Consider the following 12,500-nt stretch of genomic DNA (forward strand, 5'->3'; position numbering starts at 1 on the left):
CAGGGAGTCATAATGAGACCAAGGTCCTTTATTTGATCAGGGAGTCATGCTGAGACCAAGGTCCTTTATTTGATCAGGGAGTCATAATGAGACCAAGGTCCTTTATTTGATCAGGGAGTCATGCTGAGACCAAGGTCTCTTTTAAAGATGACCCCTGAACTCCATAAATTACAGAAATACATACATCAATATATAATAAATACAAAATGCAAGTAGAAAGAAAAACACGGTCATAAAAAACAAACACATTCATCAGTAATAAGGTCCTCAATCAGCTTTCTGAATTGGCCTGGAGGCACCAGAACACAACTATACAAGGCAGGTTATTACATCCTTTTACTGTATATATACATTCTACTGTATAGATGGAGAGTTACAGTAGTCTGGATGGAGTGTTACAGTAGTCTAGATGGAGAGTGTTACAGTAGTCTAGATGGAGAGTGTTACAGTAGTCTAGATGGAGTGTTACAGTAGTCTAGATGGAGTGTTACAGTAGTCTAGATGGAGTGTTACAGTAGTCTAGATGGAGTGTTACAGTAGTCTAGATGGGGAGTGTTACAGTAGTCTAGATGGAGTGTTACAGTAGTCTAGATGGAGTGTTACAGTAGTCTAGATGGAGTGTTACAGTAGTCTAGATGGAGAGTGTTACAGTAGTCTAGATGGAGAGTGTTACAGTAGTCTAGATGGGGAGTGTTACAGTAGTCTAGATGGAGTGTTACAGTAGTCTAGATGGAGAGTGTTACAGTAGTCTAGATGGAGTGTTACAGTAGTCTGGATGGAGTGTTACAGTAGTCTAGATGGAGAGTGTTACAGTAGTCTAGATGGAGAGTGTTACAGTAGTCTAGATGGGGAGTGTTACAGTAGTCTAGATGGAGTGTTACAGTAGTCTAGATGGAGTGTTACAGTAGTCTGGATGGAGTGTTACAGTAGTCTAGATGGAGTGTTACAGTAGTCTAGATGGAGTGTTACAGGAGTCTAGATGGAGTGTTACAGTAGTCTAGATGGAGAGTGTTACAGTAGTCTAGATGGAGAGTGTTACAGTAGTCTAGATGGGGAGTGTTACAGTAGTCTAGATGGAGTGTTACAGTAGTCTAGATGGAGTGTTACAGTAGTCTGGATGGAGTGTTACAGTAGTCTAGATGGAGTGTTACAGTAGTCTAGATGGGGAGTGTTACAGTAGTCTAGATGGGGAGTGTTACAGTAGTCTAGATGGAGTGTTACAGTAGTCTATATGGAGTGTTACAGTAGTCTAGATGGAGTGTTACAGTAGTCTAGATGGAGTGTTACAGTAGTCTAGATGGAGTGTTACAGTAGTCTGGATGGAGTGTTACAGTAGTCTGGATGGAGTGTTACAGTAGTCTAGATGGAGAGTTACAGTAACAGTAGTCTAGATGGAGTGTTACAGTAGTCTAGATGGAGTGTTACAGTAGTCTAGATGGAGTGTTACAGTAGTCTAGATGGAGTGTTACAGTAGTCTAGATGGGGAGTGTTACAGTAGTCTAGATGGAGTGTTACAGTAGTCTAGATGGGGAGTGTTACAGTAGTCTGGATGGAGTGTTACAGTAGTCTAGATGGAGTGTTACAGTAGTCTAGATGGGGAGTGTTACAGTAGTCTAGATGGAGTGTTACAGTAGTCTAGATGGGGAGTGTTACAGTAACAGTAGTCTAGATGGAGTGTTACAGTAGTCTAGATGGAGTGTTACAGTAGTCTATATGGAGAGTGTTACAGTAGTCTAGATGGAGTGTTACAGTAGTCTATATGGAGAGTGTTACAGTAGTCTAGATGGAGAGTTACAGTAGTCTAGATGGAGTGTTACAGTAGTCTAGATGGAGTGTTACAGTAGTCTAGATGGAGTGTTACAGTAGTCTAGATGGAGAGTTACAGTAGTCTAGATGGAGTGTTACAGTAGTCTAGATGGAGTGTTACAGTAGTCTAGATGGGGAGTGTTACAGTAGTCTGGATGGAGTGTTACAGTAGTCTAGATGGGGAGTGTTACAGTAGTCTAGATGGAGTGTTACAGTAGTCTAGATGGAGTGTTACAGTAGTCTAGATGGAGTGTTACAGTAGTCTGGATGGAGTGTTACGGTAGTCTAGATGGAGAGTGTTACAGTAGTCTAGATGGGGAGTGTTACAGTAGTCTAGATGGAGTGTTACAGTAGTCTAGATGGAGTGTTACAGTAGTCTAGATGGAGTGTTACAGTAGTCTAGATGGAGTGTTACAGTAGTCTAGATGGAGTGTTACAGTAGTCTAGATGGAGTGTTACGGTAGTCTAGATGGAGTGTTACGGTAGTCTAGATGGGGAGTGTTACAGTAGTCTAGATGGAGTGTTACAGTAGTCTAGATGGGGAGTGTTACAGTAACAGTAGTCTAGATGGAGTGTTACAGTAGTCTAGATGGAGTGTTACAGTAGTCTATATGGAGAGTGTTACAGTAGTCTAGATGGAGAGTTACAGTAGTCTAGATGGAGTGTTACAGTAGTCTAGATGGAGTGTTACAGTAGTCTAGATGGAGTGTTACAGTAGTCTATATGGAGAGTGTTACAGTAGTCTAGATGGAGAGTTACAGTAGTCTAGATGGAGTGTTACAGTAGTCTAGATGGAGTGTTACAGTAGTCTAGATGGAGTGTTACAGTAGTCTAGATGGGGAGTGTTACAGTAGTCTAGATGGAGTGTTACAGTAGTCTAGATGGGGAGTGTTACAGTAGTCTGGATGGAGTGTTACAGTAGTCTAGATGGGGAGTGTTACAGTAGTCTGGATGGAGTGTTACAGTAGTCTAGATGGGGAGTGTTACAGTAGTCTAGATGGAGTGTTACAGTAGTCTAGATGGAGTGTTACAGTAGTCTAGATGGAGTGTTACAGTAGTCTAGATGGAGTGTTACGGTAGTCTAGATGGAGAGTGTTACAGTAGTCTAGATGGGGAGTGTTACAGTAGTCTAGATGGAGTGTTACAGTAGTCTAGATGGAGTGTTACAGTAGTCTAGATGGAGTGTTACAGTAGTCTAGATGGAGTGTTACAGTAGTCTAGATGGAGTGTTACAGTAGTCTAGATGGAGTGTTACAGTAGTCTAGATGGAGTGTTACGGTAGTCTAGATGGAGTGTTACGGTAGTCTAGATGGGGAGTGTTACAGTAGTCTAGATGGAGTGTTACAGTAGTCTAGATGGAGTGTTACAGTAGTCTAGATGGAGTGTTACAGTAGTCTAGATGGAGTGTTACAGTAGTCTAGATGGAGAGTTACAGTAGTCTAGATGGGGAGTGTTACAGTAGTCTAGATGGAGTGTTACAGTAGTCTAGATGGAGTGTTACAGTAGTCTAGATGGAGTGTTACAGTAGTCTAGATGGAGTGTTACAGTAGTCTAGATGGAGTGTTACAGTAGTCTAGATGGAGTGTTACGGTAGTCTAGATGGGGAGTGTTACAGTAGTCTAGATGGGGAGTGTTACAGTAGTCTAGATGGAGTGTTACAGTAGTCTGGATGGAGTGTTACAGTAGTCTAGATGGAGTGTTACAGTAGTCTAGATGGAGTGTTACAGTAGTCTAGATGGAGTGTTACAGTAGTCTAGATGGAGAGTGTTACGGTAGTCTAGATGGAGTGTTACAGTAGTCTAGATGGAGTGTTACGGTAGTCTAGATGGAGTGTTACAGTAGTCTAGATGGAGAGTTACAGTAGTCTAGATGGGGAGTGTTACAGTAGTCTAGATGGGGAGTGTTACAGTAGTCTAGCTGGAGTGTTACAGTAGTCTAGATGGAGTGTTACGGTAGTCTAGATGGAGTGTTACAGTAGTCTAGATGGAGAGTTACAGTAGTCTAGATGGAGAGTGTTACAGTAGTCTAGATGGGGAGTGTTACAGTAGTCTAGATGGAGAGTGTTACAGTAGTCTAGATGGAGTGTTACAGTAGTCTGGATGGAGTGTTACAGTAGTCTAGATGGAGAGTTACAGTAGTCTAGATGGAGTGTTACAGTAGTCTAGATGGAGTCTTACAGTAGTCTAGATGGGGAGTGTTACAGTAGTCTAGATGGAGTGTTACAGTAGTCTGGATGGAGTGTTACAGTAGTCTAGATGGAGAGTGTTACAGTAGTCTGGATGGAGTGTTACAGTAGTCTAGATGGAGTGTTACAGTAGTCTAGATGGAGTGTTACAGTAGTCTAGATGGGGAGTGTTACAGTAGTCTAGATGGAGTGTTACAGTAGTCTGGATGGAGTGTTACAGTAGTCTAGATGGAGTGTTACGGTAGTCTAGATGGAGTGTTACAGTAGTCTAGATGGAGAGTTACAGTAGTCTAGATGGAGTGTTACAGTAGTCTAGATGGAGTGTTACAGTAGTCTAGATGGAGTGTTACAGTAGTCTAGATGGAGTGTTACAGTAGTCTAGATGGAGTGTTACAGTAGTCTAGATGGAGTGTTACAGTAGTCTAGATGGAGTGTTACAGTAGTCTAGATGGAGAGTGTTACAGTAGTCTAGATGGAGTGTTACAGTAGTCTAGATGGAGTGTTACAGTAGTCTAGATGGAGTGTTACAGTAGTCTAGATGGAGAGTGTTACAGTAGTCTAGATGGAGTGTTACAGTAGTCTAGATGGAGAGTGTTACAGTAGTCTAGATGGAGTGTTACAGTAGTCTAGATGGAGAGTGTTACAGTAGTCTAGATGGAGTGTTACAGTAGTCTAGATGGAGTGTTACAGTAGTCTAGATGGAGAGTGTTACAGTAGTCTAGATGGAGAGTGTTACAGTAGTCTAGATGGAGAGTGTTACAGTAGTCTAGATGGAGTGTTACAGTAGTCTAGATGGAGTGTTACAGTAGTCTAGATGGAGAGTGTTACAGTAGTCTAGATGGAGTGTTACAGTAGTCTAGATGGAGTGTTACAGTAGTCTAGATGGAGTGTTACGGTAGTCTAGATGGAGTGTTACAGTAGTCTGGATGGAGTGTTACAGTAGTCTAGATGGAGTGTTACAGTAGTCTAGATGGAGAGTTTTACAGTAGTCTAGATGGAGTGTTACAGTAGTCTAGATGGAGTGTTACAGTAGTCTAGATTTGGAGTGTTACAGTAGTCTAGATGGGGAGTGTTACAGTAGTCTAGATGGAGTGTTACAGTAGTCTAGATGGAGTGTTACAGTAGTCTAGATGGAGTGTTACAGTAGTCTAGATGGAGAGTGTTACAGTAGTCTAGATGGAGTGTTAAACTAGTCTAGATGGGGAGTGTTACAGTAGTCTAGATGGAGTGTTACAGTAGTCTAGATGGAGTGTTACAGTAGTCTAGATGGAGAGTGTTACAGTAGTCTAGATGGAGTGTTACAGTAGTCTAGATGGAGAGTGTTACAGTAGTCTAGATGGAGAGTGTTACAGTAGTCTAGATGGAGTGTTACAGTAGTCTAGATGGAGTGTTACAGTAGTCTAGATGGAGTGTTACAGTAGTCTAGATGGAGAGTGTTACAGTAGTCTAGATGGAGTGTTACAGTAGTCTAGATGGAGAGTGTTACAGTAGTCTAGATGGAGTGTTACAGTAGTCTAGATGGAGAGTGTTACAGTAGTCTAGATGGAGTGTTACAGTAGTCTAGATGGAGTGTTACAGTAGTCTAGATGGAGAGTGTTACAGTAGTCTAGATGGAGTGTTACAGTAGTCTAGATGGGGAGTGTTACAGTAGTCTAGATGGGGAGTGTTACAGTAGTCTAGATGGAGTGTTACAGTAGTCTAGATGGAGAGTGTTACAGTAGTCTAGATGGAGTGTTACAGTAGTCTAGATGGAGAGTGTTACAGTAGTCTAGATGGAGTGTTACAGTAGTCTAGATGGAGAGTGTTACAGTAGTCTAGATGGAGTGTTACAGTAGTCTAGATGGAGTGTTACAGTAGTCTATATGGAGAGTGTTACAGTAGTCTAGATGGAGAGTTACAGTAGTCTAGATGGAGTGTTACAGTAGTCTAGATGGATTGTTACAGTAGTCTAGATGGAGTGTTACAGTAGTCTAGATGGAGTGTTACAGTAGTCTAGATGGAGTGTTACAGTAGTCTAGATGGAGTGTTACGGTGGTCTAGATGGAGTGTTACAGTAGTCTAGATGGAGTGTTACAGTAGTCTAGATGGAGTGTTACAGTAGTCTAGATGGAGTGTTACAGTAGTCTAGATGGAGTGTTACAGTAGTCTAGATGGAGTGTTACAGTAGTCTAGATGGGGAGTGTTACAGTAGTCTAGATGGAGTGTTACAGTAGTCTAGATGGAGTGTTACAGTAGTCTAGATGGAGAGTGTTACAGTAGTCTAGATGGAGAGTTTTACAGTAGTCTAGATGGAGTGTTACAGTAGTCTAGATGGAGTGTTACAGTAGTCTAGATGGAGAGTTTTACAGTAGTCTAGATGGAGTGTTACAGTAGTCTAGATGGAGTGTTACAGTAGTCTAGATGGGGAGTGTTACAGTAGTCTAGATGGGGAGTGTTACAGTAGTCTAGATGGAGTTTTACGGTAGTCTAGATGGAGTGTTACAGTAGTCTAGATGGAGTGTTACAGTAGTCTAGATGGAGTTTTACGGTAGTCTAGATGGAGTGTTACAGTAGTCTGGATGGAGTGTTACAGTAGTCTAGATGGAGTGTTACAGTAGTCTAGATGGAGAGTTTTACAGTAGTCTAGATGGAGTGTTACAGTAGTCTAGATGGAGTGTTACAGTAGTCTAGATGGGGAGTGTTACAGTAGTCTAGATGGGGAGTGTTACAGTAGTCTAGATGGAGTGTTACAGTAGTCTAGATGGAGTGTTACAGTAGTCTAGATGGAGTGTTACAGTAGTCTAGATGGAGAGTGTTACAGTAGTCTAGATGGAGTGTTAAACTAGTCTAGATGGGGAGTGTTACAGTAGTCTAGATGGAGTGTTACAGTAGTCTAGATGGAGTGTTACAGTAGTCTAGATGGAGTGTTACAGTAGTCTAGATGGAGAGTGTTACAGTAGTCTAGATGGAGAGTGTTACAGTAGTCTAGATGGAGTGTTACAGTAGTCTAGATGGAGAGTGTTACAGTCTCCTAGATGGAGTGTTACAGTAGTCTAGATGGAGTGTTACAGTAGTCTAGATGGAGTGTTACAGTAGTCTAGATGGAGTGTTACAGTAGTCTAGATGGAGAGTGTTACAGTAGTCTAGATGGAGTGTTACAGTAGTCTAGATGGAGTGTTACAGTAGTCTAGATGGAGAGTGTTACAGTAGTCTAGATGGAGTGTTACAGTAGTCTAGATGGGGAGTGTTACAGTAGTCTAGATGGAGTGTTACAGTAGTCTAGATGGAGTGTTACAGTAGTCTAGATGGAGTGTTACAGTAGTCTAGATGGAGAGTGTTACAGTAGTCTAGATGGAGAGTGTTACAGTAGTCTAGATGGAGAGTGTTACAGTAGTCTAGATGGAGTGTTACAGTAGTCTAGATGGAGTGTTACAGTAGTCTAGATGGAGTGTTACAGTAGTCTAGATGGAGTGTTACAGTAGTCTAGATGGAGAGTGTTACAGTAGTCTAGATGGAGAGTGTTACAGTAGTCTAGATGGAGAGTGTTACAGTAGTCTAGATGGAGTGTTACAGTAGTCTAGATGGAGTGTTACAGTAGTCTAGATGGAGAGTGTTACAGTAGTCTAGATGGAGTGTTACAGTAGTCTAGATGGAGTGTTACAGTAGTCTAGATGGAGTGTTACAGTAGTCTAGATGGAGAGTGTTACAGTAGTCTAGATGGAGAGTGTTACAGTAGTCTAGATGGAGTGTTACAGTAGTCTAGATGGAGAGTGTTACAGTAGTCTAGATGGAGTGTTACAGTAGTCTAGATGGAGTGTTACAGTAGTCTAGATGGAGTGTTACAGTAGTCTAGATGGAGTGTTACAGTAGTCTAGATGGAGAGTTACAGTAGTCTAGATGGAGAGTGTTTTACAGTAGTCTACTTTAGATGTTACTATAGAATATGTAAAGTTCATTACACACTGTCTCAGTGAAATCACTCTCCCCCTCTCTCTCCCTCCTCTCCCCCTCTCTCTCCCTCCTCCTCCCTCCTCTCCCCCTCTCTCCCCCTCTCTCTCCCTCCTCCTCCCTCCTCTCCCCCTCTCTCTCCCTCCTCTCCCCCTCTCTCTCCCTCCTCCCCTTCTCTCTCCCTCCTCCCTCTCCCTCCTCCCCCTCCTCTCCCCCTCTCTCTCCCTATCTCTCTCCCCTCTCTCCCCCTCTCTCTCCCTCCTCCCCCTCCTCTCCCCCTCTCCCCCGTTCTCTCCCTCCTCTCCCCCCTCTCTCCCCCTCTCTCTCCCTCCTCTCCCCTCCCCCCTCTCCCTCCCTCCTCTCCCCCCTCTCTCTCCCTCCTCTCCCCCTCTCTCTCCCTCCTCTCCCCCTCTCTCTCCCTCCTCTCCCCCCTCTCTCCCTCTCTCTCCCTCCTCTCCCCCTCTCTCTCCCTCCTCCTCCCTCCTCTCCCCCTCTCTCTCCCTCCTCTCCCCCTCTCTCCCTCTCTCTCCCTCCTCTCCCCCTCTCTCTCCCTCCTCTCCCCCTCTCTCTCCCTCCTCTCCCTTCTCTCCCCCTCTCTCTCCCTCCTCTCCCTTCTCTCCCCCTCTCTCTCCCTCCTCTCCCCCTCTCTCTCCCTCCTCTCCCCCTCTCTCTCCCTCCTCCCCCTCCTATCCCCCTCTCTCTCCTTCCTCTCCCCCCCTCCCCCTCTCTCTCCCTCCTATCCCCCTCTCTCTCCCTATCTCTCTCCCCCTCTCTCTCCTTCCCCCCCTCTCTCTCCTTCCTCCCCCTCCTCTCCCCCTTCCCCGTTCTCTCCCTCCTCACCCCTCCTCTCCCCCTCTCTCTCCCTCCTCTCCCCCCACCCCTCCAGGTGTATACCTTTAACTCGGTGCGTAAATCCATGTCCACGGTGGTCCAGCAACCAGACGGATCCTTCAGACTGTTCAGTAAAGGAGCCTCTGAGATACTACTGAAGAAGTGAGGGGGAAACAAAACCAATCCTTCTAAACCATATCACTAACCAATCCTTCTAAACAATATCACTAATTCTACCTCCCGCTCTCTCTTTCACCCAGGTGTTCGAATATCATGGACGTTCATGGAGAGCCACGTAATTTCAGACCCAGAGACAGGGACGAGATGGTGAAACAGGTGACACACACACACACACACACACACACACACACACACACACACACACACTTTATATGAATGTTACCAAATGTATTGTGATGAAACAGGTGATAGAGCCGATGGCGTGTGAAGGGTTAAGGACGATCTGTATCGCATTCCGAGACATTCCGTCTAATCCCGAGCCAGACTGGGACAACGAGGCAGACATCGTTACTCAGCTGACCTGCCTCACTGTGGTGGGCATAGAGGACCCTGTACGACCTGAGGTAGGGGGGGTATGGTGCAGAGGGATGGGATGGTAGGGGGGGTGTTATGGTATGGTGCAGAGGGTTGTGATGGTAGGGGGGTGTTATGGTATGGTGCAGAGGGTTGTGATGGTAGGGGGTGTGTTATGGTATGGTGCAGAGGGTTGTGATGGTAGGGGGTGTGTTATGGTATGGTGCAGAGGGTTGGGATGGTAGGGGGGGTGTTATGGTATGGTGCAGAGGGTTGTGATGGTAGGGGGTGTGTTATGGTATGGTGCAGAGGGTTGTGATGGTAGGGGGGTGTGTTATGGTATGGTGCAGAGGGTTGTGATGGTAGGGGGTGTGTTATGGTATGGTGCAGAGGGTTGTGATGGTAGGGGGTGTTATGGTATGGTGCAGAGGGTTGTGATGGTAGGGGGGTGTGTTATGGTATGGTGCAGAGGGTTGTGATGGTAGGGGGGTGTTATGGTATGGTGCAGAGGGTTGTGATGGTAGGGGGTGTGTTATGGTATGGTGCAGAGGGTTGGGATGGTAGGGGGGTGTGTTATGGTATGGTGCAGAGGGTTGTGATGGTAGGGGGTGTGTTATGGTATGGTGCAGAGGGTTGTGATGGTAGGGGGGTGTTATGGTATGGTGCAGAGGGTTGTGATGGTAGGGGGGTGTGTTATGGTATGGTGCAGAGGGTTGTGATGGTAGGGGGGTGTTATGGTATGGTGCAGAGGGTTGTGATGGTAGGGGGTGTGTTATGGTATGGTGCAGAGGGCTGTGATGGTAGGGGGTGTGTTATGGTATGGTGCAGAGGGCTGTGATGGTAGGGGGTGTGTTATGGTATGGTGCAGAGTGTTGGGATGGTAGGGGGTGTGTTATGGTATGGTGCAGAGGGTTGTGATGGTAGGGGGGGGTGTTATGGTATGGTGCAGAGGGTTGTGATGGTAGGGGGTGTGTTATGGTATGGTGCAGAGGGTTGTGATGGTAGGGGGTGTGTTATGGTGTGGTGCAGAGGGTTGTGATGGTAGGGGGTGTGTTATGGTATGGTGCAGAGGGCTGTGATGGTAGGGGGGGTGTTATGGTGTGGTGCAGAGGGCTGTGATGGTAGGGGGTGTGTTATGGTATGGAGCAGAGGGTTGTGATGGTAGGGGGGTGTTATGGTATGGTGCAGAGGGTTGTGATGGTAGGGGGGTGTGTTATGGTATGGTGCAGAGGGTTGTGATGGTAGGGGGTGTGTTATGGTATGGTGCAGAGGGTTGTGATGGTAGGGGGTGTGTTATGGTATGGTGCAGAGGGTTGTGATGGTAGGGAGTGTGTTATGGTATGGTGCAGAGGGTTGTGATGGTAGGGGGGGTGTTATGGTGCAGAGGGTTGTGATGGTAGGGGGGGTGTTATGGTATGGTGCAGAGGGTTGTGATGGTAGGGGGTGTGTTATGGTATGGTGCAGAGGGTTGTGATGGTAGGGGGTGTGTTATGGTATGGTGCAGAGGGTTGGGATGGTAGGGGGGGTGTGGTATGGTGCAGAGGGTTGTGATGGTAGGGGGGTGTGGTATGGTGCAGAGGGTTGTGATGGTAGGGGGTGTGTTATGGTATGGTGCAGAGGGTTGTGATGGTAGGGGGTGTGTTATGGTATGGTGCAGAGGGCTGTGATGGTAGGGGGTGTGTTATGGTATGGTGCAGAGGGTTGTGATGGTAGGGGGGTGTTATGGTATGGTGCAGAGGGTTGTGATGGTAGGGGGTGTTATGGTATGGTGCAGAGGGTTGTGATGGTAGGGGGGTGTGGTATGGTGCAGAGGGTTGTGATGGTAGGGGGTGTGTTATGGTATGGTGCAGAGGGTTGTGATGGTAGGGGGTGTGTTATGGTATGGTGCAGAGGGCTGTGATGGTAGGGGGTGTGTTATGGTATGGTGCAGAGGGTTGTGATGGTAGGGGGGTGTTATGGTATGGTGCAGAGGGTTGTGATGGTAGGGGGGGTGTTATGGTATGGTGCAGAGGGTTGTGATGGTAGGGGGTGTTATGGTATGGTGCAGAGGGTTGTGATGGTAGGGGGGTGTGTTATGGTATGGTGCAGAGGGTTGTGATGGTAGGGGGTGTGTTATGGTATGGTGCAGAGGGTTGTGATGGTAGGGGGTGTGTTATGGTATGGTGCAGAGGGTTGTGATGGTAGGGGGGTGTTATGGTATGGTGCAGAGGGTTGTGATGGTAGGGGGGGGTGTTATGGTATGGTGCAGAGGGTTGTGATGGTAGGGGGGTGTTATGGTATGGTGCAGAGGGTTGTGATGGTAGGGGGTGTGTTATGGTATGGTGCAGAGGGTTGGGATGGTAGGGGGGGTGTTATGGTATGGTGCAGAGGGTTGTGATGGTAGGGGGTGTGTTATGGTATGGTGCAGAGGGTTGGGATGGTAGGGGGGTGTTATGGTATAGTGCAGAGGGTTGTGATGGTAGGGGGTGTGTTATGGTATGGTGCAGAGGGTTGTGAGGGTAGGGGGTGTGTTATGGTATGGTGCAGAGGGTTGTGAGGGTAGGGGGTGTGTTATGGTATGGTGCAGAGGGTTGTGATGGTAGGGGGTGTGTTATGGTATGGTGCAGAGGGTTGTGATGGTAGGGGGTGTGTTATGGTATGGTGCAGAGGGTTGTGATGGTAGGGGGTGTGTAATGGTATGGTGCAGAGGGTTGTGATGGTAGGGGGGTGTTATGGTATGGTGCAGAGGGTTGGGATGGTAGGGGGTGTGTTATGGTATGGTGCAGAGGGTTGTGATGGTAGGGGGTGTGTTATGGTATGGTGCAGAGGGTTGTGAGGGTAGGGGGTGTGTTATGGTATAGTGCAGAGGGTTGTGATGGTAGGGGGTGTGTTATGGTATGGTGCAGAGGGCTGTGATGGTAGGGGGGGTGTTATGGTATGGTGCAGAGGGTTGTGATGGTAGGGGGGTGTTATGGTATGGTGCAGAGGGTTGTGATGGTAGGGGGGGTGTTATGGTATGGTGCAGAGGGTTGTGATGGTAGGGGGTGTGTTATGGTATGGTGCAGAGGGCTGTGATGGTAGGGGGTGTGTTATGGTATGGTGCAGAGTGTTGGGATGGTAGGGGGTGTGTTATGGTATGGTGCAGAGGGTTGGGATGGTAGGGGGTGTGTTATGGTATGGTGCAGAGGGCTGTGATGGTAGGGGGTGTGTTATGGTATGGTGCAGAGGGCTGTGATGG

The 12,500-nt window shown here is 46.8% G+C and overlaps 1 pseudogene; it reads left to right on the forward strand.

The window, feature by feature from the left end:
- LOC121546639 overlaps positions 1 to 12,500 on the forward strand; it is a 190,722-nt pseudogene that overhangs the window by 141,073 nt on the left and 37,149 nt on the right.

Source organism: Coregonus clupeaformis, chromosome 30 (assembly GCF_020615455.1).
Source record: "Coregonus clupeaformis isolate EN_2021a chromosome 30, ASM2061545v1, whole genome shotgun sequence".
NCBI lineage: Eukaryota > Metazoa > Chordata > Actinopteri > Salmoniformes > Salmonidae > Coregonus > Coregonus clupeaformis.